The sequence below is a fragment of the Sorex fumeus genome, unplaced genomic scaffold (genome assembly GCF_029834395.1).
Source record: "Sorex fumeus unplaced genomic scaffold, SorFum_2.1 ptg000072l, whole genome shotgun sequence".
NCBI lineage: Eukaryota > Metazoa > Chordata > Mammalia > Eulipotyphla > Soricidae > Sorex > Sorex fumeus.
In genome coordinates this window covers 12,470,780-12,496,919 of record NW_026606129.1, presented here as the reverse complement: position 1 = coordinate 12,496,919, position 26,140 = coordinate 12,470,780, and the positions used below count along the sequence as shown (strand labels likewise).

The window sequence follows — 26,140 nt, the reverse complement described above, 5'->3', positions numbered from 1 at the left end:
CTCTGCACTCAGGAATCACTCCTGGTGGTGCTCAGGAGACCATATGGGATGCTGGGAATCAAACCCGGGTCAGCCGTGTGCAAGGCAAACACCCTACCCGCTGTGCTATCTCTCCAGCCCCAGTTTTTTAATTTTTAATTAAAATTTTTTTTTTAGTTTTTGGCCACACCCAGCAATGTTCAGGGGTTACTCCTGCACTCAGGAATTACTCCTGGAAGGGCTTGGGGGACCCTATGATTGCTGGGCATCGAACACTTGCATGCAAAGCAAGTGCCCTACCCACTGTAATATCACTCTGGTCCAATGTCCAATATGGGATTTTTAATGTAACAGGTCTATGGGATTGTTTTTTTTTGGGGGGGGTCACACCCAGTGATGCTCAGGGGTTACTCCTGGTGGTGCTGGGGGAACCATATGGGATGCCGGGAATCGAACCTAGGTCTACTGCATGCAAGGCAAATGCCCTACCAGCTGTGCTATCGCTTGGGCCCTGTGGGATTTTTCGTGTAGCAAGTCATTGCAAAAAAAGAATCTGATCCAAAGAAGCAGGAGTGCAGGATCTGAGAGAGAGCACAGCGGGGAGGGCGATTGCCTTGCATGCAGCCAACCCAGGTTCAATCCTCAGCATCTCATATGGTCCCCCAAGCACTGCCAGGAGTGATTTGTGAGTGCAGAGCCAGGAGTACCCCTGAGCATTGCTGGGTGTGACCAAAAAAGCAAAAAAAGAAGCAGGAGTGCCGTACAGTGTGAGCAAAGACCTCACAAATGAGGGTGTACGAGGACGAGCGAGAACCCAGAGCTCAAGAGGCGCTCGTAACCCCCACGTATGCTATAGCCGAGGCCTGTCTGGGGGGTGGAGCAGGGCCAGAGTGATAGACAGCAGAGGGCCGACCCGGGTTCGATCCCCTGCACCCCACACGTCCCCCTCCAGTCTTCCAGGAGTGATCCCTGAGTGCAGAGTAAGCCCCAAGCACCAGCAGGCCCCAAATCCAAAAACATTAAAAATTTAAATACAGGTCAGGGTCTGGGAGCTCATACAGTGGTTGGCTTCGTCCCCTTCCTTTTAGCCGTTTTGAGGGCCAGGTGAGCCTCGGCGGCTCACGCACCCCTGGCCCACGTGTCCCTCGGCTGCGGGTGCTCACACCCTTCACCGCGCCATGCTGGCGACCACACACTTCTGCGGCAGCTCCAGTGTCACAGTCAGCAGGGCCACCAGATGACACTTGGGATTTGGGGCGGTGCCAGGGATTCACTTAGTGGCTTCAGGCATGCAAGGCAGGCAACTCCACCCCGGAGCCAGACCTGGGCCCCTCCCATGTTTTATTTCCAACCCAGATAGCATCCAGAAACTGGAATTTCCCAGGCAGGAGGAGCCCCTGGGGATAGTTTCACCCATTCTGGTCATTACATAAAGGGAATTCCACAGTGGGCGACTGTGAGGTCAGCGGGCTCCAGGCAGCCTCTGTACACAGGGAGGCCCAAGTTCAGTTCCTGAGCACTGCAGAGAGAGTTCTCAGAAGTCTGGCTGGAGCATAATTCCTTTTCTGTGCTACTTCCGAGTTGCTCCCAGGTTAAGCTTTCCAGAGTCTATTCAACATTTGGGCCACACGTTGGGAAGAGAATTACTTGTTTCTTTTGACTCATTTTGTGAAAATCCCAATCACATAGTGAACACGGTATTGTTGGACCAGGGCGGGCAAAGAAATAGTATGATCCCACTTTGCATGTGATCAACCCTGGTTTGATCCCTGGCACTGCCAGGAGTGACCTTTGAGCACAGAGTCCGGAATAATCCTGAGTATTTCTGGGTGAGGCCCACAAATCAAATACCAAACCAAAACAAAATTGAATACGGCAGCAGCAAAATTCTTCACTTTAATGTGTTTCGTATTCTAAATTTATCTCTCAAGAAACCCTAAAAGATGGGGCTGGAGCGATAGCACAGTGGGTAGGGCGTTTGCCTTGCAAGCGGCCAACATGGGTTCAATTCCCAGCATCCCATATGGTCCCCTGAGCACTGCCAGGGGTGATTCCTGAGTGCATGAGCCAGGAGTAACCCCTGTGCATTGCCGGGTGTGACCCAAAAAGAAAAAAAAGAAAAAGAAACCCTAAAAGGGACCAGAGCAATAGTACAGGGGGTAGGTCCTTTTGCCTTGCAATCCGGCCCCTGTTCAAGCCCCAGTATCCTATATGGCCCCTTGAGCATTGCCAGGAGTAATTCCCGAGTGCAGAGCGAGGGGTAACCCCTGAGCATCACCGAGTGTTGCCCCAAAATAAAAACAAAAAGAAGAGAAAGTGGTGCTAGGACAGGACAGTGGCTTGTCTATGGCTTTCTGACTGTGTGACTGGCCTGGATCAGCTGCCCTTTGGCCCTCCTTCCTGATTAGCCCATAGCAGGGAGAGGACAGGAGGTGACTCGAAGCTGATGGCTAGGAGGGTTCAGGGTGGGGCAGGAGGGGACGCAGCAGGGCCGGGTTACTGGAGGAAACTGGAGAAGGCCGGGTGGAGCTGGCCCAGGCCTGGGTGTCGGCTGGCCTGGAGCCTCCTGGAAGCGCAGAAGGGCCTGGGCAGGACAGGCAAGGGTCAGGTCGCCTGTCAAAGGCTGCTGAGCCTCAGCGCTACAAAGCTGTGGGCCATGGAAATGTTTTTTTGCTTTCAATTTCCCTAGTAAATTATCCAGTACCAGGCCAGAGAAATGGGTCCACAAATGACTGTAGGCTTATACGCAGGGGCCCTAGGTGGATCCCGGCACTACATGCCTTTCTGAGCACCAAGCCAGGGGAAGCCCTATGAGCACTGCTGGGTGTGGCCCCCAAATAGAAATAAAAGCAGAAAAGAATTTCATTCTTGGCTGGAACCATAGTACAGTGGGTCGGGTGTTTGCCTTGCACATGGCTGATCCTGGTTCTACTCCAAGCACCCGACATGGTTCCCCAAGACCCACCAGGACTGACCTCTGAGTTCAGAGCAGGAAGCAAGCCCTGAGCACCATCAGGTGTGACCCCCAAACAAAACAAAATAAATTTTCATTTTGGGAGTAGGGGAGAAGACTTAAAAGTCTCTGGGAAGGGCTAGAGCGATAGCACAGCTGGTAGGGCATTTGCCTTGCACGCAGCCGACCCGGGTTCGGTTCTCAGCATCCCATATGGTCCCCCGAGCACTGCCAAGAGTAATTCCTGAATGCATGAGCCAGGAGTGACCCCTGTGCTTTGCCGGGTGTGACCCAAAAAGCAAAAAAAAAAAAAAGTCTCTGGGAGACCCAGGTTCGATCCTTGGTGATCCTGAGTACTGCCAGAAGCAACCTGAGCACTAAACTAGGAGTACTGAGTACCGAGTAAGTGTACTCTGAGTACTACTGTAGGTGTCCCTCACACACTAAAAAAAAGGATTTTTAAAAATTTTAAAAAATGTTTTGGGGTGCAGAACAGACATGGGTTAATTTTTTTTTTTTTTTTTTTTTTTTTTGCTTTTTGAGTCACACCTGGCAATGCTCAGGGATCACTCCTGGCTCTGCACTCAGGAATTCCTCCTGATGGTGCTCGGGGGACCATGTGCTATCCAGCCCCAATTTCTTTTTTTTTTTATAAGTTATCTATAACTTGAAATTTACCCTTCAAGTATACAATTCAAAAGTATTCAATACCAGCCAGAGTGAGGGCGTGGCGGGGGTGGGGGGGAGCTTGTGGGTATATGGTTTTCTCTCCAGCCCTGTTTTCTGTTCTTTTTTTTTTTTTTTTTGCTTTTTGGGTTACACCCGGCGATGCACAGGGGTTACTCCTGGCTCATGCACTCAGGAATTACTCCTGGCGGTGCTCAGGGGACCATATGGGATGCTGGGAATTGAACCCGGGTCGGCTGCGTGCAAGGCAAACACCTTACCCGCTGTGCTATCGCTCCAGCCCCTGTTCATTTTGATGACTGAAGAACACTACGCAATTGTTGAGATTCCTTTTTGTTTCCCCGTTCATCTGGACACGGACACCATTATACCCTTTTGGAATAATTCTTCAATGACTAAATTTACCCGTGGGGCTAGAGCGATAGGTAGCACAGTGGATAGGGCTCTTGCTTGCATGTGGCTGATCCCAGTTCAATCCTCGGTACCCCGTATGGTTCCCCCAAACCCTGCTTGGAATGGAGTGCACTCACTTCCTGAGTGCAGAGCCAGGAATACGCCCTGTGCACCGCTGGTGTGGTGCCAAATAAATAAATAAATAAATAAATGGATCTGGACTTAGTGTTGTACTAGAAGTTCGCTTAATCAAGTGCCCTGAGGTAGAGATTTGTCTTTATTTACACTGACTGGCCAGGCTGAGGACCTTAACTTGGCAAAGCACCTGAAACTATTGGCCGGCATGAGGGTTTCCGAGAGCCCTTACTCAGAGCATCTATGGGTCACGTGACTTCTTATCGAGCATGAGACACAGTACAGTAGGACATCGAAGTTCCAATATGACATCAAATGCAGCAATGAAGTTGGGATTATAGTACTAGAGGGCATCATAAGATAAGGAGTAAAGAGTTACAATCATGGCATCATAAGATAAGGGCCTTTACACCAAAGGAGGTTGGGCAAGATCATTTACAGGAAGGAAAAGGGAATTCAGGGCTAAGAGATAGTACAATGGGTAGGGCGCTTGCTTTGCATATGGCCTACCAGGGTTCAATCCCTCTCATCCTATATGGTCCCCCAAGCACCGCCAACAGTAATTCCTCGGCATCACTGACCCAGAAACAAAACAAAACAAAAAAAAAAGGAGTGCCTGAAATCAGGAGGCCTTGCAGTTTTACAGTTAACATAATGTGTAAGTAAGTTATCCTTCTAATATCTTTTTATTTTCTTCTTTTATTTTCCTGTTTTATTTTCTTCCTCTACTCCTCTTACTTTTTGTTTGTTTGTTTTGTTTTTGTTCTGGGACCACTCCCAGCAGTGCTCAGGGCTTACTTCTATCTCTGAGCTCAGTGATGACTCCTGGAGGGGGTACTGGAACCATCTGGAATGCCAGGAATGGAACCCGGGTCAGCTGCATGCAAAGCAAGCGCCCTACCCATTCTACTATCTCTCTGACCCCTTCTTTATTATTTTTTTCTGGTGCTGGGATTGGAACTCAGGCCACACACATACATGCCGGGCAAGTAGCCTAAATCAGCTGACCTAAACCTCTGACCCTGAATGTTTTAGAAGTGTCCGATTCTGCATTTAACATTCTGTTTCTTGGCCATACACAGCAATTTTTTTTCTTTTTGGGTCACACCCAGCAATGCTCTGGGGTTACCTCTGGCTCTGCACTCGTGAATTACTCCTGGAGGTGCTTGGGGGACCATATGGGATGCCAGGGATTAACCTTGGGTTGGCCACATGCAAGGCAAATGCCCTCCCCACTGTACTATCTCTCCAGTTCCATACCCAGCAATTCTTAAGGACTACTTATATCCAGTGCTCAGGAGTGCTCCCCAGCAGTGAGTAGGGGGACCATGTGGTGCCAGGGATCAAGCCTGGGCCTCCTGAGTGCAAAGTATGTGCCCCAGATGCTGCTGCTTCTTCTTCTTCTTCTTCTTCTTCTTCTTCTTCTTCTTCTTCTTCTTCTTCTTCTTCTTCTTCTTCTTCTTCTTCTTCTTCTTCTTCTTCTTGTCTTTCTCCTCATCCTTCCTCCTTCTCTTCCTCCTCCTTCTCCTCCTCCTCCTCCTCCTCCTCCTCCTCCTCCTCCAACTTCTGTTACTCCTGGCTTGATGGTACTTGGGGGACCATATGGGATGCCGGAGATCAAACCCATGTCAGCTGCATGCAAGAACAAAGGTCTTACCCACTGTGCTATCTCTCCAGCCCCCAAGTTCTTTCTTTCTTAAACCTTTCTTTGTTTTTCACCTTGGGATCACACGTGATGCTTCTCAGGACTTACTCCTGGCTCTGTGCTCAGGGATGACGCCTGGTGGGGCTCGGGGGGATCATACGGGATGCCAGCGATCAAACCTGGGTGGGCCTCATGCAAGGCAAGCATCCTACCTGCTGTACTATTGCTCTGGCACTATGCTTAGCTTTTGAAGAAAGCATTAAACTGTTTTCTATCGAGGTCACCATATTCTCTCTTGCTAGACAAGTTCGCTGGAGAATTGTGACAAGGCTGGGAAAAACTCACCTTCTCTTAGCAACCTCCTCTCCTGGCCAGATGGAGTTTTCAATGAGCAGTAAATTATTTCTATCAACTGCCTGCAACAGGGCTCACACAGTGCCTACCCCAGAGGGTCCCTTCACTTGGCTTTGTCACTGTAAGTTACTGAAAATGTCTGGGCTTCTTGCCTATGGAGGATGTGGGGAGATGCGATGTCTATGCTATTTTTTCTCCAAAAGACCGTCCTGCGGGGATGTAGAATGACTGCACTCATTTGTGGGATATGAAAACACAGAGTATGAGATTAATGCCCGAGGATAGTAAAAACAAGGACCAGGAGGATTGGTTCAAGGCTGGAAGCCTGCCTCAAGGGCTGGGGGAGAAGGCAGCTGGGATAGAGAAGGGACCATTATGACAGTGAGGTTGGAAGGGATTGCTCTGGATGGGAGATGTGTGCTGAGAGTGGGAAAAGGACCAAACATGATGGCTTGTCAGTATCTATATTGCAAACCATAATGCCCAAAAGGAGAGGGAGGAGAGAGAGACAGAGAGACAGAGACAGAGAGACAGAAAGAGAGACAGAGAGAAATGCCTGCCACAGAGGCGGGCTGGGGGTGGGGGTGGGGGTGGTGGAACAGATACTAATAAAAAAAGAAAAAAAAAAGACTGCCCTGGGGCTGGAGCAATAGCACAGCGGGTAGGGCGTTTGCCTTGTACGCGACCAACCTGGGTTCGATTCCCAGCATCCCATATGGTCCCCTGAGCACCGCCAGGAGTGATTCCTGAGTGCAGAGCCAGGAGTAACCCTGTGCATCACCAGGTGTGACCCAAAAAGCCAAAAAAAAAAAAAAAAAAAGACTGCTCTGCTGAGGGTGGGAAATGAAGACATGGAGAGAGAGTATGATGGGTAAGGCATTTGCCCTGTTCGCGGCCAACCAGTTTGATGCCCAGCTTGGCACTGGTGCCTCCTCCCACCCCGATCACTGCCAGGGATAAATCCTGAGTAGAGAGCCAGAAATAGCCATGAGTGATCCTGAGTGCAGAGCCAGGAGTAAGCCCTGAACACCGCTGGGTGTGGCCCAAAAACCAAGACAAAAATAGCTTCTGACCACTGCCAGAAACGGCTCAAGACCTCCCCCCGAAAGAAAATAACATGATTACACACAGTATATTTTCTTGATATTTATAATATCTTTGGGCTTAATAATTTATACCTTTTTTAAAAAAACTCTTTTAACTGAGATCCTAATAATATTTCAAATGTTATATCCAGGACCGGAGAGACGTGCAATGGTAGAATCACTTGCCTTGCACATGACCAAATCGGATTGGATCCCTGACCCCCAATATGGTCCCCTGAATCCACGAGGAGTGATGTCTGAGTGCAGAGCAGAGACTAAGCCCTGAGCACAGTTGGGTGTGGCTCAAAACCAACAAGGACAAAAAATAATGAAATAAATACGGTGTTATATCCAGGGACTGGAGTGATAGTACAGCAGGTAAGACACTTGCCTTGCATGTGGCTGACCTGGGTTCGATCCCCAGCACCTCATGTGGTCCCTTGAGCCCACCAGGACTGAGCAGCCTGTGTGTGGCTCCAAAACCAAAATTAATTTTCTTTTTTTTTTTTTTTATGTAGGAGTACTGCCATTTATTCAGCCACTGATTAGCTGATTGAATCGGGCATGAACTCCACCTTACTTTTTTTTTTTTCACAGCTTTATTTATTTTTCATCTTATATTTATTTATTGAATCACTGTGGGAAAAGTTACTAATCTTTCAGGTTTAAGTCTCGGTCGTACAATGATCAAACACCTTTCCCTTCACCAGTACTCACATTTCACCACCAAGAACCCCAATATACCCCCCCTCCCACCCCACACAATGCCTGTGAGGCAGATGATTTCTACTTAACTCTTCTCTACATTGATTACATTCATCATTTCGACAAAAGATGTACCATTATTGTTTAGAATTTCCCCCCCAACAATCAGAATTGCTGAAAGGAATTGTGAAATACTTTGTTTTCTATAGCTGGTTATGAGAATCATATAATGTTGTGTGGCCGCTATTGTGGCCACGCAATTTTGGATTTCTGCAAAGAGCCAGATAATTTAGAGATTGGTTTCTGTGCGTCTGGTGTTATGGCTGTGCCGGAGAGCTGCTCGTGGGGGGCAACTCAGGACCTCGGTAGGATGTGAAGGATGAGCCGGTACCGCCCCCCCTTCAAAATTAATTTTCAGGGGCTGGAGCGATATTACAGCAGGAAGGCATTTATTTGCCTTGCACGCGGCCAACCCGGGTTCAATTCCCAGCATTCATTATGGTCCCCTGAGCACCACCAGGAGTAATTCCTGAGTGTAAAGCCAGGAGTAACCCCTGTGCATTGCTGGGTGTGACCCAAAAATTAAAAAAATAATAATAATAATAATGATTTTAAAATTTCCCCTTCCTCCCCTGGTGTTATGATTGGTGGCGGTTGTTGCTGCAATGTGAGTGACATGCTTACGCTCTTTTCTGTGGAGATAACCTGGGGTCTCAGACTTGAAGGCTCTGAGCTATTTTGCACTAGTCTTGGCTGCCTCAGTTGCCGCTGTTTCCCAGACAGATACTTCACAGCACAGGCCAAGCATCGAGGCCCACGAGATAAAGTGAAAGAGCCCAAAGCAAACAAGGTTTGTCATTGCTCTGATTCAGCACAATGCAGATTCTTTTTGGCACACTCAGTAAGGCTTGGCTCCTTCTCAATCACAGTCAATAAAGACAGCTTCCAGCTCCTCGTCCAAGTGATTGTCTTTTCAAAGACAGCCTCCGGAGAGGATGGGGGAACCAGCGTGGGCTCCGCATCACACAGGGTCTGGGTCACCTCTTCATGGTATGACACGGCCCCGTACAAAGTCAGGACTGACCTATATTGTCTTTTTATTGGGGGGGGGAGGTGAGAGTGGTTGTTTTTGTTTTTGTCACACCTGGTGATGCTCAGGGGTTACTCCTGGCTCTGAACTCATGAATCACTCCTGGCAGTACTCCAAGGACCAAATGGGATGCTGGTGGATTTAACCTGGGTCGGCCCAAATGTAAGGCAAGAGCCCTTCCCACTGTACTATCTCTTCAGCCCCTAGATTGTCAATTTTTTTTTTTTTTGCTTTTTGGGTCACACCCAGCGATGCACAGGAGTTACTCCTGGTTCATGTGCTCAGAAATTACTCCTGGCGGTGCTCAGGGGACCATATGGGATGCTGGGAATCGAACCTAGGTAGGCTGCATGCAAGGCAAACACCCTACCCACTGTGCTATTGCTCCAGCCCCTAGATTGTTATTTTTAACAATAAAGATGAAGGAATGAAAATTCCAGTAGAGAGGGCCAGAGCGATAGTACAGCAGGCAGGGCATTTGCCTTGCATGTGATCGACCTGGTTCAATCTCCCGCATCCCACATGATATCTTGAGCACTTCACTTAATCACTTAACTTCCCGTTAGTCGTCGATTTGCTCGAGTGGGCGCCAGTAACGTCTCCATTTGTCCCTGTCGCGTGCTAGTGTAGCCCAATGGCATCTGTTCGCTCCGGGAACATGAAGGGCCTCAAACCGATCGTTCATGATCTTCAGGAAGAAGTCTGACCATCTGGTAGGTGGGCGGCCACGCGGTCTCTTGACATCCCATGGAATCCAATCAGTAACAGCTCTAGTCCAACGGTCGTCTTTAAATCTCATTACGTGACCAGCCCATCTGATTTTCGACACCTTGGCAAATGAGACAGCGTCCCTTGAGCAATACCAGGAGTAATTGCTGAGGGCAGAGCCAGGACTAGCCCCTGAGCATCGTTGGTCTGACCTAAAAAGACAAAAAGAAATCCAATAGAGTTTAAAAAGGAAGCAATTCTAATTCTGATGATAGAAAGATAGGTCAGTGGGGAAGGTGCTTGCCTTACACCTGACTCATTCAGGTTAGATCCCTGTCATTCCATGTGGTTCCTTAAACCCTGCCCAGAGTGATTCCTGACTGCAGAGTTAGGAGTAAGGCCTGGATCCTACTGGGTGTGACCCCAGAGCAAAACAAAAAATACCTAGCACTTCCAGAAGTTACAATCAAACTTCACCCAGCGGTAGGAGATTCAGTGGTTTTAGATCTCAGGGCTTTAACTCTGCAGTGTGATCTCAGCCAGTTCTATGCCATTGGACTGGAAATCAATCACAGTGAGAGGCAAAGCTCTCAGAATTCTTGGAGATTAAACAGCACACTTCTAGATAACTGACAGGTCAAAGAAGATGTCTCAAGAGGATTTTTAAAGTACTTTAAAGATACAAGGAGCTCAACAAAAACAAATAGAAGAAGATGGAGCAAGGGCCAGAGAGATAGTACAAAGCAGGTAAGGTGCTTGCTTTGTACGCAGTTGACCCAAGTTTAATCCCTGGGACTTCATATGGTCCACACCAGAAGTAAGCCCTGAGTGCAGAGCCAGGAGTCAGTCCTGAGCACAGCTGGATGTGGCCCCCGAAACCAATCAAACAATACCAGGAAGGATGCTTTTGAGCAAAGAAGAGACACAAATGATGCACAGCGGTTTGGGTATATGCTTAGCATGCACCCGGCCTGGGGTTGACTCCTGGCAGCATATGGTCCCCTGAGTGTTGCTGGATGTGGCCCTGGAGGCCTCCAACACAACAGGGCCAAAGAAGCGCCACGTCCTTGGTGCTTACACAGAATCACTGTCCCAGTGAATCACCAATGGGACCTTCTGAGGACTGGATGGAGGAATCCCCAGAAAAGAACATAAAAGATGCAGATCAGCACCTGAGAAGGTGGCCCATGTCATATGCCACCTGGGAAACTTAATTCAGAGTAACAGAGTTATCACTACATTGGTGATAACCAGTGATAAACCTGGTAGTGTGGCCTGTATCCAGAGAGTTGCCACAGAGTAGGGGTGGACCCCAGGGAGTCTTGGTCATTGCTACTGGTGCCCGCCCCCCATGAAGGGGAAGACCGCTAAGCACTTTCTTATAATTCAAAACTCATTCTGACCACGTGATCTAGTAATCATCCTCCTTGGTGTTTCTCCAAAGGTCTTTTTTTTTTTCTTTTTGGGTCACACCCGGCGATGCTCAGGGGTTACTCCTGGAGGTGCTCAGGGGACCATGTGGGATGCTGGGAATCGAACCCAGGTCGGTTGTGTGCAAGGCAAATGCCCTACCCGCTGTGCTATCTCTCTAGCCCCTCTCCAAAGGTCTTAAACATCGATCTACACGAGAGCTGGTGCACAGATGCTCATAGCAACTTTGCTCATAGCTGTCCAAGTTGGAAGTACGAAGACTTCTTCAGTAGAGGAATGATGAGCTGAGCACTTACAGTAATGGGATCTGTTGGAACATGGACAGAAATGAGCCATTGAGCCTCAAACAGACTTGGAGGAGCCTGGAAGGCCCGTCCCTAAGGGTGAGAAGCCAATGAAGGAAAAGTGACTATGAATAATCCCAAGCCTAATGCTCAGGACAGAGAGGAATGATGGGGACAGGGAGAGCAGTGCTGTGCATGGCATCTGAGAGAGGGAGGCGATGACTCTGTCCCCTGGTCCTCTCACTTGGCATAAAGCTGCTCAGAAAGAAGACCCGAATGACATAGTGAGCACTCACAGTTGCAGGAAACTGGAATGGACAAAGATCCATTGAATTGTACATAGCAAAAGCATGACTTTTAGCAATTCAATCTGAATCCAATTGCTATTTAAAAGATATCTAGGGGCTGGAGTGACAGCACAGTGGGTAGGGTGTATGCCTTGCACGAGGCCGACCTGGGTTCGATTCCCAGCATCCCATATGGTCCCCCGAGCACCGCCAGGAGTAATTCCCAAGTGCATGAGCCAGTAGTAACCCCTGTGCATCGCTGGGTGTGACCCAAAAAGCCTAAATAAATAAATAAATAAATAAAAGATATCTATAGGGGCTGAAGAAAAGTATAGTGGGTAAGGTGCTTGCCTTGAATGCAGCCAACCAAAGTTTAATCCCCGGGACTCCATATGGTCTCTTAGCCTACCAGGAGTGATTCCTGAGCACAGAGCCAGGAGCAAGCCCTGGTCATCTTCTGGTGTAGCCTCCCCCTCCTAAAGAAGATACTTAAAGAACCCAGAGAGATAGCTCAATGGTCTGAGCTCAGATTTTTCATGCAGAAGGCCCGGATTTCATCTCTGGTACCACATGGCATGGTCCTCTGAGCACTAGCAGAGTAAGGCCTTAGCATATAAGCCAGGAATAGCCCCTGAATACCTCCAGGAATTTCCCTCAAACCAAAACAATGATAAAAGTGTTGATAAATTATTTAAAAGACCTATATCCAAGTTTGTTGTGAGGGCCAGAGCAATCATACAGTGGGTCATGTTTGCCTTGCATGCGGCCGTACTGGGTTCGATCCCTGGCATCCCATATGGTCCCCTGAGCACCAGGGGAGTAATTTCTGAGTGCAAAGTAAGGAGTAACCTCTGAGCATCACTCGGTGTGACCCAAAAAGGAAAAAAAAAACCCCAAAACCTCCAAATCAAAAAAAACAAAGTTTATTGTGAGGTTAAAGATCAGACAGAATTTTTTTTTCTTTTTGCTTTTGGGTCACCCCTGGCACATGCTCAAGGCTTACTCCTGGCTTTGCACTCAGGAATTACTCCTGGAAGGTAATTAGCCTGCCTGCGGTACAATCACTCCAGCACCATATGCAACATTTTCTACATGTGTATCTGAACACTTTAAGTTTTGCAGATACTTATTCCATTCGGCCTCCTCCAAAGCCTGGTTTGAATCTTTTTTTTTTTTTCTTTCTGGGTCACACCCAGCAATGCACAGGGGTTACTCCTAGCTCTGCACTCAGGAATTACTCCTGGTGGTGCTCAGGGGACCATATGGGATGCTGGGAATCGAACCCGGGTCGGCCTCGTGCAAGGCAAATGCCCTCCCCATTGTGCTATCGCTCCAGCCCCCTGGTTTGAATCTTTAAGTTCTTAGTGCTTAGCCCAATGCCTGGAACTTAGACAATGCTCAGTGAAGATTTTATGAAGCAACTGGAGATAGGACTAGAGTATGACCAGGAATGGCCTTGAGGCTATGAATCTGGACAAACAAAGGGAGATCGTCAGGGACTTGGAGATGGGAAGCAGTTTTCACTTTGCTATGCATTAAGTAAGTAAAAGTAAAGTAAAGGCCCTCCCGTTGATCATCGATTTGCTCGACCCGGCCCAGTAACGTCTCCATTGGAGACTTTGTTGTTACTGTGTCTGGCATATTGAATACTCTCAGTATTGCCGGGCTCTCCGATGCTAGTGCATTAAGGGAAGGATATTCTATGGGGCTGGAGCATAGCACAGGGCTGGAGCGATAGCACAGCGGGTAGGGCGTTTGCCTTGCACACGGCTGACCCAGGTTCAATTTCCAGCATCCCATATGGTCCCCCCAAGCACCGCCAGGAGTGATTCCTGAGTGCATTACCCAGGAGTAACTCCTGTGCATCGCCGGATGTGACCCAAAAAAGCAAAAAAAAAAAAAAAAGTTTAAATTTTTTTTCTTTTTTGTCTTGTTTTGGAGTCAGAGTAGTAATGCTCAGAAGTTACTTTTGGCCCCACGCTAAGAAATTGCTCCCAAGAGTACTCAAGGGACTACATGAGATGCTGGGAATTGACCCTGGTTGGCCGCCTGCAAGACAAACACCTTGCCCACTGTACCATTGCTCTGCCCAACCCCTCTTTCTTATATTTTATTGTTGCTGTTTTCTTTTTTCTTTTCTTATTTTTGGTGTTTGGGTCACACCCGGCAATGCACAAGAGTTACTCCTGGCTCTGTACTCAGGAGCCACACCTGACAGTGCTCGGGGGACCATATGGGATGCCGGGATTGAACCCAAATGAGCTGATACAAGGTAAATACCCTAAGTGCTGTACTATCGCTCCAGCCTCTAAAATTTATTTTTTATTTTTAATTTAAAAAGTTTTTAGACTTCGGTTCACACCCAGCAGTGCTCAGGAGTTACTCCTGGCTCTGAACTTAGGATTTACTATTGGCGGTGCTTGGGGGGCCCAAGGATTGAACCCAGGTCAGTCGTGGGCAAGGCAAACTCCTTACCTACTGTACTCTCACTCCAGCAACTATTTTTTAATTCAATGCTTGCCAGAAATCGGGGCTGGAGTGATCTTACATCAGGTAGGGCTCTGGCCTTGCAAGTATTTGCTGCAGCCAACTTTACCAGTTGACTCACTCCAGACATTTCCCCAGGGGGCTGAGGTGGGCTAGCAGGAAGGTGGAAGGATTCTTCCTCAGGATGCCTCCCTCACTCCCCACTTTACCAAGACACTGCAACACTATCAGTGTAGAACAGAAAGTTTTGTATTTGCTATTTTTGGGAGTCACACCTGCAGTGCTCAGGGCTTATTCCTGACTCTGTGCTGAGGGATCACTCCTGGTGGGCTCAGGGGACCATATCGGGTGCCAGGATTGAACCTGGGCTGGCCACATACAAGGCAAGCACCTTACCTGCTGTCCTACAGCTCCAGTCCCAGAAAAGAAAGCCATTTTTGTTTTGTATTTTGAGTCATACCCAGCAACGCTTAGGGGTTACTCCTGTCCCTGCGTTCAGGAACCATACGGGATGCTGGAGATCAAACCTGGGTCGGCCGTGTGCAAGGCAAACGCCCTATCATTCCAGTTCCAGAAAAAGAAAGTTCTTGACTTGATCATGTCAGCTTAGTAAGACTCTGATCTTAATATTTTACTTTGGCAAATCACTTTGTGATTCACAAATTATTTGAGTATCTCGCCCACACGGCAGAGCCTGGCAAGCCACCCGTGATGTATTGGATATGCCAAACACAGTAACAACAAAATCTCCAATGGAGACGTTACTGGGCCCGCTCGAGCAAATCGATGAACAACGGGAGGGCCTTTACTTTACTTTACTATCATACTGAAATATATAGATAGGAAGGTAAGGGAGCTCTGGTCATGTACTGGGGAAAATTGTGCCTGAAACCTGCACAAACCTGACGACAAGCAAGCCTTTGACACAAAGGACCCGACTCAGGAGTCTGGAAAATCACGTATAGAGGAATTCCCTAGACCAGATACAGCATTTGCCTTACACATGGCTGACCCAGGTTCCATCCCCAGCATCTCATATGGTCATAAGCCCACCAGGAATGATTCTGGAGCACAGAGCCAAAAGTAAGCCCTGAGCACCACTAGATGAGGCCCCCAAACAAAACAAACAAAAAGAATGCTAAAAGAAGACCATCAACTGCTCACAACTTTTCTCCTTAACAACTGTCCTAGCAATGGACTGGTGTGGGTGGGGGAAGTTTGGAAAAACTATGTAAGTTGGCAGAAGTGTTTGCACGGCACCTGGGCCTGTGTTGCCATGCCACTTGGGCCCTCAGTGCCAGTGTGCCATGCTCCCTGTGCCAAGGTGTCCGCGTACATGCTGCCCACATCTCCCCTCTTGGAATGTGGACTTTTATATTCTCATCTCTTAACAGTTGGAATGTGTATTGGCTCCTCTATGGAGAAGCCTGCCTTCCCTCCTGACCATGTATCTTAACCCACCTCTCTCCTTTTTTTTTTTTTTTGTCCTTTTGGATCACACCTGGCGATGCTCAGGGTACCATATGGAATGCTGGGGATCGAACCTGGGTTGGCTGCATGGAAGGCAAACTCTCTACCAGCTGTACTCCAGCCCAATCCGCCTCTCTCCTTACCTCCCTATATTACCCTAATAAACTTGTTATATTCCACTATTCCTTTTTTTCTGAAAAAAAATTTTTTTAAATGAAGGAATAGGCAATGAACCCAAAAGCTCTGAGTAAGATTAGGACTGAGTTACCTTTCCTGTAAAGAGCAATTCTTCACTCCACCCTGACTCCACCATTCCCGGAGAGGTCATCTCCCTGTGGGATCATCTCCCAAGCCATCTGGAACAAGTGGACTTCAGGCTCAGTCGCCTCATGGAGTTGTCTGGATATGACCGTGCAGGGGGTCATCTAAGAACTTTTATCAGTCCTAAATTTCCCAGGCTATTCACCGGGTGATGGGTGGGTAGAGAGAAAGTGACAGATTCCCTTGGTGAGGCTACTGCTTCTCTCCTCCCCACTCCAGAGAGCCCCCACAACTCCCCCACCAGGGACCCTCCACTGGCAACAGCACTTGGTGTAATCCTCACCACAACCCTTTGAAAATATTCAAAGCCTCGGGGCTGGAGTGATAGCACATCGGGAAGGATGTTTGTTTTGCATGCGGCCGACTCGGGTTCGATTCCCAGCCTCCCATATGGTCCCCTGAGCACTGCTGGGAGTAATTCCTGAGTGCAGAGCCAGGAGTAACCCCTGTGCATCGCCGGGTGTGACACAAAAAGCAAAAAAACAAAAAAAAAAACCACCAAAAACCAAAAAAAGAGAAAATATTTCTTTTTTATTTCTTTCTCCCGACATCTTTTAATTTTTTTAATGTTTTATTTTTTGGTTTATTTATTTATTTTTGCTTTTTGAGTCACACCCAGCATCTACGAGGTTGAGCTTATCATCACTCAAGCATGTTGCTGGCATTTAACAGACACCCGGCAAAGCACAGGGGTTACTCCTGGCTCTGCACTCAGGAATTATTCCTGGCAGTGCTCAGGGGACCATATGGGAGGCTGGGAATCGAACCCGGGTTGGCTGTGTGCAAGGCAAATGCCCTACCCTCTGTGCTATCATTCCAGTCCCCTCTTCTTATTTTTGGTAGTGCCTCAGTATATAAATTTTGTGCTTCTAGGATTCCTAACTACTTACCTTTAGATAGTTTTTTTCCCCCCGCCTGGGGTTGAAAGGGAAATGATGAGGCATTTTGTATGCCATGGGAATTGCAATGTTTATGAAATTAACTGGGCAAAATAATGCAGGTCAGTGACTGATATGCTAATTTGTCATCTGAAGGACTAAATTTGGAGTGGTTAACTCAGCGAGGCGGCCTGTGGCACCGTCAGCAGGGCGCCCTGCTGACTCCCCCGGTGTGGAAGCGAATGATGACTCGCAGGACCCAGTGACCCTGCCAGGCGGCCGCAGCCTGCTACATTTTGCTGGACTTGCCAAGTCATTGCTTCCGCTCTGTCAGGAAAGGGGGAGCAGCTAGAACAGGAAAGTTAGAAAAGCTGTCACTATTACCTGCAACTGCACTGGCCTTGGCTTGCCCAAAGGCTCCTTCTTCTCTCAAAGTCACTTTAACCACTGGCCTCGGCAGCATCATTAGCATCCTCTGAGAGACGGAAGGGTGAGTCAGGATTCTGAGTTCTGGCTACAGTGCTGAGGAGTCAGCAGTTTCCAAGGACTGGTGAAAATCCTGAAAACTATGGCTTTGCGATCAAATCACTGTATCAATGCCAGGGGTGGAGTGATAGTTCAGTCAATGGGTAGGGAGTTTGCTTTGCACGTGGTTGACCTGAGCTCAATTCCTGGCATCCCATATGGTCCCCTGGCACCACCAGGAGTACATCCTGAGTACAGAACCAGGAGTAATCCCTGAGCATCACTGGGTGTGGTCCCCTAACCCCCCAACTCCCCCTAGGCCCCCCCAAAAGTATCAATGCTGGCCCAATGTGGTGCAAAGTGTTTGTCAAGGACACATCTAAGGGCTCATGGCATCTACGAGGTTCAGTTTACCATCACTCAAGCATGTTGCTGGCATTTAACAGACACAAAGGCAATGCCAGGGTTGGAGCAATAGCACAGCGGGTAGGGCGTTTGCTTTGCACGCGGCAGACACAGGTTCGATTCCCAGTGCAAAGCCAGGAGTAACCCCTGAGCATCACCGGGTGTGACCCAAAAAGCAAAATAAATAAATAAATAAATAAAAACAAAGGCAATGCCACCACACGTGTGGTCTTCCCAAATGCAATGTGGCAATGTGGACAGCTCTGGGGTTTCTTGTTGTATATGTCTGTTGTGGGCTTCATCCAGCTTTCATTGCTCAGGGTTTACTACTGGCTCTGCACTCAGGGGTGAGCCCTGGTGAGCTCAGGGGTTCCAGGGTGGAATACGTGTCAGCCAAGTGCAAGGCAAATGCCCAACTGGCTGTACTATTGCTCCGGCCTCAACAATGTGGTCAGCTCTGAATAACATTCTCTTAGTGTGCCTTCAATGATCTAAATCCAAGTTTCATTGGGTCTGAGAAATAATATAGGCATTAAGGTGCTTGTCTTGCTTATGGCTGACTCCAGTACGGCCACGTGACAGCTGAGGACAGAGTCAGAGATTGGCCTAAGCACCACGGGGTGTGACCCCCAATAAACAACCCAGTCCAATTTTCAGAAGGTATCAGTTCCTAAACCTGATGTCAGTTTGAAGAACAGCCACCCAAAAAACACATAAAACCTCAGGTCTGGACAAAGAACTGATTGCCAGCATATGAAAAGATCAATAAAACTATGAAATGGGTATAAAATGAGCAAAATCGGCCCTCCTCAAATGAATGAATAAAAATAGCGCACAAATATGGAACGAGAGGGTTACTTTCACTGGAAGTCTGGGAAATGCTCAATGAAAAACTGAAATATGTAGACTGGAGAGCTATTACAGGGTTAAAGCACTTACCCAGCATGCTACGACCATGGGTTCAATTCCCAGAACCACCTCTCACTTAAGAGTTATTCCTGAGTAGAGGTGAGGACAACTGTGTGTGGTTCCAAAACAAAACAGAATTAAATTAAAATAAAAATTGAGGGGCAGGAGAGATAGCACAGCAGGTAGGGTGCTTACTACACTTGCTTTGCATAAGGCTGACCCCAATTTGATTCTTGGATTTCCAGAGTCGCTTGAGGACTACCAGGAAGGCAAGTGTCTTACCCTATGTACTATTGTTTCGATCCCTAGTCTTTGATTTTTCTTTTTTTTTAAGTCACTCAAGATATAGTACTTTTTCTATTTGAATCTTTGTGTTTTAGATCCACACTTGGTGCTGGGGATAGATTCTGGGGGTACTCTGGGGACTACGTAGCCCCAGGGATCAAATCCAGGACTTCTGCATGAAAGCAAGGGCTCAGTCCATTGAGTTATTTCCCTGGCCCATTCTTTTTCAAATGAAATATTTAAAAATCAGTTCCTGGACCAGGAAGAGCTCAAGTGAAAGAGTCCTTCTGGTCAGCATTTTTTTTTCTTTTTGGGTTACACCCAGCAATGCACAGGGGTTACTCCTGGCTCTGCACTCAGGAATTCCCCTGGTGATGCTCAGGGGACCATATGGGATGCTGGGAATCGAACCCGGGTTGGCCGTGTGCAAGGCAAACGCCCTACCCACTGTGTTATCACTCCAGCCCCTGATCAGCATATTTGTACCCTGGGCATTGAATACCCATTTGAGCCCCAGCACAGAATACTCTCCAACATTACGAGGGATACAAGATTACAGTTTCCCACAGGTGAAGCATGCCTGACATTCACAAGCCCTGGGTTCTAGCCTGAGTACCATGACCTCCCTGGCACCACTAGGTGTTATCCCTGGTAACCTCCTGCACTGCTGGGATGCCCCCAATTTTTTTTTTTGCCCCAAATTTAAAAAAGCCATTTTTATACTTTTTAAGGCTCTCCATGCAAAACACCTTAAGGTATCTTGTTAAAGGTAAGAGCAGAGGTCAGCAGGCCAGAGGTCAGGCTTTGCTTGCTGGAGGCCCACATTCCAGCCTGATCCCCCCTGAGCAAAGTCCTCAAGCATCACCTGGAGGGAACCCAGAGCAACTCTCAGCATGATGCCCAAAAGGCATTAAAAAAAATCTTTTTTGTTTTTTTTTTTTTGATTTGGGGGCCACACCTAGAGGCACTCAGGGCTCAGAGCTCAGGGATTAATCCTGGAGGTGGTCCGGGGACTCCATAGTGAGGAGAATCGTGTACCAGGAAATTGCCTTACCTGTTGAACCCAGTAAGAAATCTTGATTGGGGGCAAGGAATGAGCATGGGTAAAGCTCGTGTGGGACTCTTGATTTGATCCCTGGTACCGTACAACCCCTGCCCAGTACCTGCTTGGCAGTGCAGGGCTCAAGTTGCACTAAATCCTTAAGTCTCTAGCATTGAACTTTGGGGTCTGGCTGGTTGGTGTCACCAAAAATGACCCCTTCTTTCAGGCCCTCTGAACAATGCTTGGGAGGTCTCTCCCCCCAAATCTAGAAATCTTGTCAATTTTTCAGGGGCTCAGGGACTGAACGCAGATTGGCCGCTTAAACAAACGCTCTACCCACTGTACTCTTGCTCAGTCGCCCCTAACCCCATCTTGTTAAATATTATTATTATTATTATTATTATTATTGCTTTTTGGGTCACACCTGGCGAAGCACAGGGGTTACTCCTGGCTCTGCACTCAGGAGTTACTCCTGGCGGTGCTCAGAGGACCATATGGGATGCTGGGAATCGGACTCAGGTCGGCCGCGTGCAAGGTAAACATCCTACCTGCTGTGCTATCTCTCCAGCCCCTTAAATATTATTTATTTATTTATTTTTTTATTCTTCAAAAAAGCCTCATTGGTTTATTTTGCTTTCTGGCTCTGTGCTTGTGCCTTCAACACTTTCACGACGATTTTCTGCTCCTCAATAAGGAAAGCGCGCTTGATCCTATCTCGGACACACTTCGCACACATGGGTCCGCCATAGGCCTGGCTGACATTTTTTTGTTTTAGACAGCCGCTTCAGAACTTTAGGTCTCGCTGCCCGGACTCCTCGAAGCCGGCCGGGGCACACGCCACACGCGGACTTCGGTGCCTTCCCAACCTTTTTGGTATACAGGTAAACGATTCTGTTTCCAGGGGTTCGGGACAGCTGGGTTTTGTTGGAGGCGGTGTTGTAGGAGAGCCAAGGGCGGTATGTCAAACGCTGCACCATCCTGAAGGCCTCGAAGACACCGTCCTGGAAGAGCAAATATTATTTAGAAATAACTTAAACATCTTTTTAAAAATTGCAATCCATTGCTTATTTTAAAATTTAAGAAAATAATGTATTTGTTTGATTTTGGCCTTTTGGCTCACATCCGGGGCAATGCTCAGGGGTTATTACTGGCTCTGCACTCAGGAATTACTCGTGGCAGTGTTTGGGGGACTACATAGGATGCCAGAGATTGAATTTGGGTCAGCTGCATGCAAGGCAAATGAATCACAGTGAGATACAGTTACAAGGTTGTTCATGATTTGGCTTCAGTCATATAATGTTCCACTCCTGTCTCTTCACCAGTGTACATTTCCCACCACCAATGTCCCCGGTTTTCTTCCCAACCCAACCTTTTTTAAATTTTAAAAAACTACTTGTAAATAAGTTTCTTTTAACAATTTGCAGGAAGTGATCATTTCAATTCCAGGTCACAGAAAAGTAATCTAATTGATATACTGCTCACTCACTAGTTTTTTATATTTTCTTCCTTGTTAGAATTCTTCTCTCACACTTCCAGGATTAGGTCCAATAACTACAGGGAATTAGAAACTCTGTTCTATATAGACTGCTTGTTAGAAGCCTCTTGGACCTTGGGTCAATTAAATTCTTGGGTCTTATTTCCTTATGGGGGTAATAAAAGCACTTATCTTGGGCCTGAAGATAGTACTGGGGTTAAAGCCCAGTTTCTCCACATATAGTTCTGTCTCAAGTGACCCCTGAGCACAGAACTCAGGAATAACCTCTGAGCACCGCTGGAACTTACAAAGAGGTTATGTATAATCATTGGCGAATAAAAGCACTTAATAAGATTATTATAGGTGACACCATTTTAACAGTTATTGCTTTATCCCATTCAGAGTAATAGAAACAATTTTTTTTGTCTGTTTTTGGATCATACCCAGCAGTGCTCAGGGCTTAGTCCTGTCTGCACAAAGGGTTCACTCCTGGTCATGCATGGATGAACTTATGGAGTGCCAGAGTGAACCCAGGTCAGCACATGCGAGGCAAGTGCTGTACCCTCTGTACTATCATTCTGGCCCCAGAGAATTTACTCTTCTTAATAACATTAGCTGCATACTTCACAAGTAGTCACAGAGATTATTTTTCTGGTGAGTGAGAAAATAAGACAGGGAAAGGTCTGGAAGGATATAGGCACTATTGTCTTCATTTAACAACAGACGCTAAGGCATGGGCCATACAGTTGGGCATTTTAGCAGAAATTAAAGAGTTGGCAGGTCTTGAAGCTCAACTGGTATTCATTTTTAAGGCATTTTTAAAGCATAATTCCTGAATCATGCTGAATCATTGCCTTTCAGCTGGTCCTCTCAAAGGACACCATATTTTCTTATGGCCCCTGTGATTCTGCAAGATCTTCAAGGGCAAGGTCTGTGCTTAACTAGTCATCTTGAACTTCTGCATAGCTGAACAGGGTGAGACTTAACCCAGGATGCAAGAGGACACATTTCCAGAGGAGGGGACTTTAACATAAGCCCTCCAAATATGAGTACAATTTATCTTTTTTTTTTTTTTGTCACACCTGGTGTGCTCAGGGCTTACTCCTGGTGATACTCAGGAGACCATATGTGGTGCTGGAGATTGAACCCTAGTTAGTTGCAAGATGAGCTTTACACACTGTATCTCTCTGACCACTGCAATTGATGTTTTGAGTGAACTTTCAATGTATTATTGATTTTGGACTACACCCAGCTATGTTCAGGGCTTATTTCTGCACTCAGGGATCACTCCTGGCAGGTTTGGGGGGCATATAGGGGTGCCAGGGATAGACTCTAGATCGGTTATGTGCAAGGTAAGCACCCTATCTGACTCTACCATCTCTCATTCCTTATTAAATTTTCAATTCTCTCTGGTGAGATAGTTGTGCCATTTACAGGCGATGAGGGTTACTGTACTTAAGTTCCATGACTATTCTGAAGCCATCTGAAAGCTTCACAGTTTGGTTCTATTAATCACAGTCTTACAGAGGCCCCTGCTGGGGTACAGCTCGGAGAGCTGTTTACCTTGCACAGTGCAGACCCAGGTTCAATCCCTGGCACCCCAAATAATCCAATGAGCAGTGTCTGGAGTAATTTCTGAATGTCGAGCCAGGAGTAACTCCTGAGTATCACTGGGTTTACCCTCCTTCCTTGAACCCCCTCCCCCTCCAAAAAAAAAAAAAAGAAAAAATGCCTTACAGAATGCTGGAGGCCCATTTAGAGAATCATTCAAGTTACTACCCTCAGAGTTAAGCCCGAAGCACAGAATATTTCAACTCCTACTTATGTCTTTAAAAGTCTGTAGAAGAACATTATGTCCACTATCCCCAGCTACATTCATTATTTCTTCTTAATGTTAGGAACATTCTGTCCCTGGATCTATAATGGGCAGCAAACATTTTGTGAAGCATTGTGGTTGGGATGGTAATTAAAAAAATCATTAGGAAACACTAATTTAGTTCCTGTGACAATTTTAATTTCTCCTGGATGTATGTACTCAGGGTGAACTTCCTAGTCTCTCACATTAGAATGACTCATGGTTGAAACTTAGGAAATCACTACTTAAGTGTCAGCAATTCCCGTACTCCTCCTCACCTCAAGATATTGTGAAGATTCATCAGTAGGGGAGGGGAACACTATAGAGCTGTGTAAGCTCCTTGTGAATGGAACCATACTACGATAAAATCCCATTTTGTTCTGGAAATGGGATCTTGGGATCTTTTATTTGTTGAGGGAGCTCTCATTCTTATTTCCTCCCCTTCCCTATTCTTATTCCCCCCTCCCACCCCATTCCTCCCACTCAAACACCATGATTTTTGAACCTCACCCACTAGTACCTGAGAGACTGGTATGCTCCAGACTCCTGAGAATACTTTTCAATCTTTTGAACCATCTTCCGAGCTCAGAAATGGGATCTTTCATAGTGATTTGTGTGTGTGTGTGTGTGTGTGTGTGTGTGTGTGTGTGCAGGTGGTTGGGAAAATCAATGAAATTGTTTTTAATTTGAATTGGTTGGAAAAAAGCGAAAAGTACAATTATTGGCCCTGAAAATAGCCCACTTAACTTTGATAACTGATTTTTCTTTTGTTTTTTGGGCTATACTTGGTGGTGCTCAGGGGTTACTCTTGGTTCTGTGGTCAGAAAACACTCCTGGCAGTGTTGGAGGATGGGGACCATTTGGGATGCCTGGGTTGGAACCAGGTTGGCAACGTGCAAAGAAAAAAACCAACCCACTATACTATCTCTCTGACTCCAATAACTGATTCCTTTGAATGTATCTTGAAGACACGTTAAATGATTTACAATGATGAAGTAAGCACTTGTGATTTGAACCTAGATCAATGTCTGATTCTCAACATCTCTACTCTAAGGACCATGTTGCTATGACTCCTTCACAAACCAGTAATAATAAAATTTCAAAATCCCTATGAGCCTTGGGACTGAAAAGATTCTAAGAGATGAGACTAGAGGGTAAAATAGCTCCTTTACACAGGTCACTACAGGACCAATGCTACAAAGGACTGTTTATCCCACTTTTATGATCTTAATATATGTGCATTTAATTTTTTTGGGGCGGGCCATGCCAAGCAGTGCTCAGGACTTACTCTTTTCTTGAGGGACATTAGCCTCTGCACTCTCTCTGGTCGGTTAGTCTTTTATCTTTGGATCACACCAGCTGTGCTCAGGACAAACTCCTTGCTCTACACCCAGGGATCAGTCCTGGTGGGTCTTGGGGAATCACTGGAGTACCAAACCCAGGATGCCTACAAGGCATCTCTCCACCGATGTATGCCAACTGAATTTTACTTTTATTTTTTCCTTTTTGCTTTTTGGGTCACACCCGACAATGCACAGGGGTTACTCCTGGCGGTGCTCAGGGGACCATATGGGATGCTGGGAATCAAACCCCGGTCGGCCGCGTGCAAGGCAAATGTCCTACCCGCTGTGCTATCTCTCCAGCCCCTTGAATTTTACTTTTTAGGTTTGAGATCGAACCCGCGTGGGCTGCATGCAAGGTAAACACCCTACCCGCTGTACTCTCATCACTGGACCCCCTCACTTAAAAAAAGGGCAAAGGGGATCCCCTGCATCACCTCCGGAAGCATTGCTTGGGGGGGTCCACACCTCCGCAGCAGGAGGAGCCTCCCTCCTCCCAGGCCTCTGGGGTGATCTCCCCCACCCTCTCAGACACAAACACAACCACTCTCTCTCCTGGGCTGCACCAGCCACCTAGGAGGGCTGCATGGGAGAAGCAAACACAGCAAGCTTGGTATGGGGACCGTAATTTCAGGGCCTAGGAGATCTCCAGGGCTTGGCGCTTTTTTTTTTTAACGTCTTAACAAAAAACGGTTTCCAACAGGCCCACCAATTCGAAGTTGTTTTTTTCCGTGGCACCGAGCGATGTAGCCCGGCTCCGCCACCCCCACCCGAGTTGGGGCGCAGCGGGGATCGAACCCAGGCCCTCGGCGGCGCGTTCATCCACGGAGCAGCGGCCCGGGCCGCTCTCCCGCCGCCCCCTCGGCGCCGCTCAAGGACCGTCGCGCAGGCGGGAAGCCCAAGGGCCCGGCCCGCGGCGCCCACGCCCTCCCCGCGCCCGCCCCGCTCCTCGGGACAGGCCCAGCCCCGCGCCCAGGGACTGGCAGCCGGGGGGACGTGGCGGGGGCGGCGCTGACGGCGGCCGCGGGCTCGGTCCCGGCCCGACCCCAGCCAGAGCGCTCTCGGGTCGGAGCCTCCTCCCGCCACCGCCCGGCCGTGACTCGGCGGCCGCGACTCCCCCGGAGCGCGGGGAGCTTCGCCCTCCCCCCGCCGCCGCCGCCGCCGCCGCCACCTCGGCGGTCCCATCGCCCGCTCTCGGGGGTGGGGGCGGCCGCGTTCCCCTCCCCCCTTCCCCTCGGGCGCAGCCAGGCCTGGAAGCCACGAGAAACGCCCGGCGGGGGCCCGAGTTCCGGGGCGGGAAGGCCGCGCGCGGGGCACGACGGGAGAGGCCGCCGCGCGCGGAGGCGGCGTCGCGCCCCGCCCCGCCCCGCCCCGCCCCGCGCCCGGCCGCGCTCCGGTTGGACGGCCCGGCCCCGAGGGCGGCGGTGATTGGACGGCCCAGGCCGGCGTGCCGATTGGCCGCGTGGGCGAGGC

General features: G+C 48.2%; 1 pseudogene; it reads right to left on the bottom strand.

Annotated features, from left to right (window-relative positions):
- Positions 1–20,591: 20,591 nt before the first annotated feature.
- LOC130037872 (60S ribosomal protein L34-like) lies at positions 20,592–20,997 on the bottom strand (annotated as a pseudogene).
- Positions 20,998–26,140: the final 5,143 nt, after the last annotated feature.